This window comes from Lucilia cuprina, chromosome 6 (genome assembly GCF_022045245.1).
Source record: "Lucilia cuprina isolate Lc7/37 chromosome 6, ASM2204524v1, whole genome shotgun sequence".
Taxonomy (NCBI): domain Eukaryota; kingdom Metazoa; phylum Arthropoda; class Insecta; order Diptera; family Calliphoridae; genus Lucilia; species Lucilia cuprina.
The window spans coordinates 13,409,177-13,415,779 of record NC_060954.1 but is presented as its reverse complement, the minus strand read 5'-3'; positions in this window follow the sequence as shown (position 1 = coordinate 13,415,779).

The following is a 6,603-nucleotide window of genomic DNA, read 5'->3' as shown; positions in this document are numbered from 1 at the left end:
AAGCTAAACCGGCTTTAACGTAGACGCTGATAAAGATTGGAATCGTACATGTATTTTGGAAAATAATTTCACCAATTTGCAAAATTCTTATTACAAATTGAAGAAAGTTGCCACACAATATTGTGCTATATTAACAATATCGAGACTACTCTGGCCCACTCCGACAATAGAAAGGACTCTCCTGTCTCTTAGTAAGAACTCGATTAGACTTCCTGATGATGAGATCTGAAGATAAAGTGGTATTTGGTACAGCACCTTCTATATGACCGCCCAGCGTTACAAAAGCACATGCTACTCCATCTTGGTAGTGCCCTTTTCCTTGATCTAGACTCTCTCAGAGATTCGTTACTAATAAACATGATCGGTTTTTATTAAAACCACCGGTTGGTTTACACGAAGACCAAACGAACCCAGCAGTCAACGAATTTAAGGTGGGGAAATCATCCTTATTCTCTTAATATTAGGGAATGGTAATTCTATGGGTATCACAATGGGCCACTAAGCCTCTAGACTCTCTTAGAAATAAGTCACTAATAAACATGATCGGTTTTGTTAAAACCACCGGTTGGTTTACATGAAGATCAACTAAACCAACGTCAACGAATTTAGGGTGGGGAAACCATCCTCATTTTCTTAATATTAGAGAATGATAATTCTAGAGATATCATAATGGGTCACAAAGCCTCTAGACTTTCTCAGAGATGCGATACTAATAAACATGATCGGTTTTATTAAAAGCACCGGTTGTTTTACACAAAGACCGAATGAAACAAGCAGTCAACGAAATTAGGGCGCGGAAACCATCTTCATTCTCTTAATGTTAGGGCATGGCTATTCTAAGGGTATCACAATGGGTCACAAAGGCTCTTGACTGTCTCAGAGATGCGTCACTAATAAATATGATCGGTGAACTCCTTTCTAGCGAGCAACGCCTCCACCACCAAACAATTGTGATTGTCGAACCACATACAAGCATGATCAATAAGCCTTATTTGTAGGATCTTAATGATCTTGAACCATGATCAAAAAATCTTTATGGTTTTAAAGTAATAAACTTAGAGTGTTTCCACTAGATTATTGTAATAGGCCAACAATATAGGAGCATAACTAGCGAGTCCCATGAGAATTTAGAATGTTCTAAAGAGATTATTGTAATTTGTGATCTCTTTGAAGAGAATGTTTTCTTGATTAGTGATCGATACAGAACCGATTTCAATGAGTTTTTATGGTTACAAATTAATGAACTGAGAATTAAATGAAAATTAAAACCACATAAGAGCGTAATCAATTAGGATAACTTAATGATCTTTTAACCACGATCAAGAGTTTTTTATGGTTCCATATTAATAAACTAAAATTTAAGAGCATTTCCTTTTGGCTATTGTGATTGTGAATCATATATGAGCATGATCAATAAGCTTTATTTGCAGACAGTTTAATAGGTAGATCTAGAGCCTGAATTATGAAAGTTTAGCATGGAATAAGATTTCATATGATGATCGGTAAAGATGGGATAAGTGATCTCCCATCTTTACCGTGATCTACCATCTTGACAGTTTAATAGAAAGATCAGTTGATCATGAGTTTGAATGTAGATAGTTTGGAATGAAATAATATTTGATCAGTAAGCTTTATTTGCAGACAGTTTAATGGGTAGATTAGATGATCTACAGCCTGAATTATGAAAGTTTAGAATGAAATGTGATTTCATATGATGATCGGTAAAGAACTGTGTAATTGGATATCACTTAATACAGTTTTAGAAAAAGATCAATTGATCATCAGTTTGAATGTAGATAGTTTGGAATGAAATGATATTTTGATAGAATGATCGGTAAAGAATCTAAGTGATCTTGAACTATGATTAATGGATTTTATGAACTAAAAGCTTATAGTATAGTAAATTGAAAACTTTGCACTAGAAAAAGTCTCTAAGGACAGCCAAATATTAACCAAAAGTATCTTAAATATTAGACATTTTATAACAATAATAAATTTTTAAAATTTCAAAACTTTTTGTAAAACACTTCAACTGATGAGTTAGTAACTTGAATGACCAAACAAAGTCTTCTAAAGAAGACTATAAATAAAAACTAAAAATAAATTATTCACTTTTTTTTCTGCCAAGTCATTATTTATCAGAAAAAATTACAAAAAAAAAATATTTACAAAAAAAGAAAAAACAAAAGTTTACAAATTTTCATCTAATCATGGCCTGAATGTTGATGTACAAATGACAAAGCAACCCAAGAGACCTAACTAGGCTAAAATAATAATAGCCAGCAAAACAACAACAGCAATATGAAAATTAGGCGGTAAAGAAAAGTGTAGAAAAAGCTTAGACATATTTTGCCTTTAACTAAGCAACTCATCTTTTTCGTGCTCTAAGAAGTTGGTTGGTTGGTTGGTTGAAATATAATCAAGCTTAAGCACCCACACCTTTTTGTTCGTTGTCTTAGAATGGCCCCGTCACAGGATAAATATTTGCTAGATGAGCTGTTTTTTAAAGAAAAAAATTAAAATTAGCCGCGATATTTCTTAAGGTTGCTCCTCTCTCTCTCTCTCTTTGAAAAAATTCCTTTAGCCAAAAGTCCATTGTTTTGTTATTATACTTTTTGTAATGCTTTTGTTGTTGTTGCAGCTTTTTGTGCTGGGTAATTTTTCATTAGAATTGCCAACTTTTTATTTTTAACTATTAATGGGGCAGGGGGTGTAAGAAGCCTTACAAAATAATGTGACGTTGTTGGTGTCGAGTTGGTTTTTTGTTGTATTCAATTTACGCGTTTTATTCTTTACCCGTAAGCATTACTCATGTTTATTTTTTCTATTTTGTTTAAAGGATAGTCTGAAGCAAAAGTATTCGGACAGGAAAACATGAAAAATTGTTTTTTTTAGGAAGATCAGGTGATCTTCCATATCAGATCATCAATAGGATAAGCAGTAAAGAATAGTGTGCTAGGTGATCACTTAATAATGTTGTATGAAAAGATCAGATGATCTTCAGTGTGAATTATGAGAGTTTGGAATGAAATTATATTTAATAGAATGAATGGTAAAGAATTGATCGTAGACCACATAATATAGCATTATGGGAAGATCATATGATCTGCAGTCAGAATTATGAATGTTTGAAATGAGATGATATTTCATGTGATGATTCGTAAAGAACTGAGTGCTAGGTGATCACTTTATATAGTTAAGTGGGAAGATCTGATAATATGCAGTAGGAATTATGAGAGTTTGGAATGAAATAAGATTTTATTTGATGATCGGTAAAGAAGTGAGTGGTTGGAAATCACTCAATATAGTTTTATGGGAAGATCATATGATCTGCAGTCAGAGTTTGGAATAAAATGAGATTTTAAATGATGATCGGCAAAGAACGTGTGATCGCAGATCTGATGTTCTACAGTCTGAATTATTAGAATTTGAAATGAGATTTCATATGATGATCGATAAAGAAGTGTGTAATATGTGATCACCTAATATAGTTTGATGGGAAGATTTGATGATCTGCAATCAAAATTATGAGAGTTTGGAATGAAATGAGATTGCATATGATGATCGGTAAAGAACTGTGTGGTAGATGATCAGTTAATATAGTTTTATGGGAAGATTTGATTATCTGCAGTAGAAGTTATGAGACTTTGGAATGAAATGAGATTTCGTATGAAGATCGGTAAAGAACGGTGTGATCGCAGATCACTTAATATAGGATTATGGAAAGATGATCTACTTTTATTAAAGTTTGGCATTAAACGAGATTTGATAGGATGATGTGAGATATATGATCACTTAATAAATGTGATAATAGAGCGTTCGAGAACCACGATGAATAAGCTCTTTAAAGGGTTTTGTAGTAATTCTAACGTTCAACAGTAATTGATAAAGAACTCTAATCGAAAAACGATCGAACTAATGAGTAAAACTGATATCATAACGTGACTGATCGATATGGAGCTGTTTCGGTAGTTCAAACCTACTTATTTGATCAATATAGAAATGTAATCGGTGATTGATATAGAAACCCCAACGATGAACTTCTGTCACCGAAAAGTAATGAAGTAAAACTAGATGTTCTTACACCGATCGCCAATCTATAAAGATCATTGATCAGTAATGAACTAATAAGAAGTGGTTGAAACAGAAAATAGTGATTAATCGGTGATTAATATAGAACCACGATTAAAAAGTTTTGTATTGTCATTAAATAATGATCAAAGATCGATGATTCGTTTAAAACCACGATCGATGTTGTTTAAGCGTAAATTAATAGGCTGATGGTTAGTAATCTGTTTCTGCTGAAAATTAATTAACTGAAAATTAAGAAAAGTACCCCGTTCAGTGATTGATTCGAAACTAGGAAATTTGATAGTATTTTTTAACTTTCATTCAATAGCATTTATAATATGTCTATTTACTTTCACACCACACTGTCTCCTCTCAAATAGCCACAACAGCAACACATCTACATCAGCTCAGCCTTCATCGCGCCAGCTCATCTTGTTCTTTATATCCTTTCTAGCAACACGAGAAAAACAACATAAAACCTTAAAAAAAAACTAAATATTTTCATTGTTTGGCAATATAAGAATAAAAATTTATCAAAAAATAAAAAAAACGTTGCAAAACATTTGTTAAACCAATTTTTTTTCTTATGCTATTTGGCGGCATTTTTCCATTAAAATTCCTACATTATTTTATGAATTAAGAAGCACTCACATTTTCAATACAAACAACCGAACATGAAATTCATTTTGTATTTCCTAAAGAAAATTAAAATCTTTCATAATGAATTAAAGAAGGAGTAGAAATGCAAATGGTTTTCACAGGGTTTACTTTATTTTACTAAACAGGACATTAACAACATTTTAAATATTAAGAGAAAAGAAAGAAAAAAGTGTAATGTTTTCAATAAGACCCAATAGTAAAATTTGAAGCCTATTTGTATTGTGTTTAAAATTTAATTTCTTTTTACAACATTTTTATGGGTTTTTTGTTGTAAGAATAGGGGAGGGGGTGTAATATTTGGCATTAAACAGACCCCACCCAATTTCTAAGTTGTTCTTTGAAACGACCTACGTTTCTTGATCAAACTAACTAACTGACTAACTAACTAACTAAGACAATAAACTAGACTATAGACATGACTATATACAAGACTATAGGCTAGACTATAAACTATACTATAGACTAGACTATAGACTAGACTATAGACGACACAATAGACTAAACTATAGACTACACTATAGACTAGACTACAGACTAGACTATAGACTAGACTATAGACTAGACTATAGACTAGACTCTAGACTAGACTATAGACTGTACTATACACTAGACTAGACTATAGACTAGACTATAGACTAGACTATAGACTAGACTATAGACTGGACTATAGACTAGACTATAGATTAGACTATAGACTAGACTATAGACTAGACTATAGACTAGACTATAGACTAGACTATAGACTAGACTATAGATTAGACTATAGACTAGACTATAGACTTAGCTACAAACTAGACTATAGACTAGACTATAGACTAGGATATAGACTAGACTATAGACTAGACTATAGACTAGACTATAGACTAGACTATAGACTAGACTATAGACTAGACTATAGACTAGACTATAGACTAGACTATAGACTAGACTATAGACTAGACTATAGACTAGACTATAGACTAGACTATAGACTAGACTATAGACTAGACTATAGACTAGACTAGAAACTAGACTATAGACTAGACTATAGACTAGACTATAGACTAGACTATAGACTAGACTATAGACTAGACTATAAACTAGATGTAGACTAGACTATAGACTAGACTATAGACTAGACTATAGACTAGACTATAGACTAGACTATAGCTAGACTGTAGACTAGACTATAGACTAGACTATAGACTAGATATAGACTAGACTATAGACTAGACTATAGAATAGACTATAGACTAGATATAGACTAGACTATAGACTAGACTTATAGACTAGACTATAGATAGACTATAGACTAGACTATAGACTAGACTATAGACTAGACTATAGACTAGACTATAGACTAGACTATAGACTAGACTATAGACTAGACTATAGACTAAATATAGACTAGACTATAGACTAGACTATAGCTAGATATAGACTAGACTATAGACTAGACTATAGACTAGGACTATAGACTAGACTATAGACTAGACTATAGACTAGATATAGACTAGACTCTAGACTAGACTATAGACTAGGACTATAGATAGACTATAGACTAGACTATAGACTAGAATATAGCTAGACTGTAGACTAGACTGTAGACTAGACTATAGCTAGACTATAGACTAGACTATAGACTAGACTATAGACTAGACCATAGACTAGATATAGACTAGAATATAGACTAGACTATAGACTAGACTATAGACTAGACTAAGACTAGACTATAGACTAGACTATAGACTAGACTATAGACTAGACTATAGACTAGACTATAGACTAGACTATAGACTAGACTATAGACTAGACTATAGACTAGACTATAGACTAGACTATAGACTAGAATATAGACTAGGCTATAGACTAGACTATAGACTAGGCTATAGA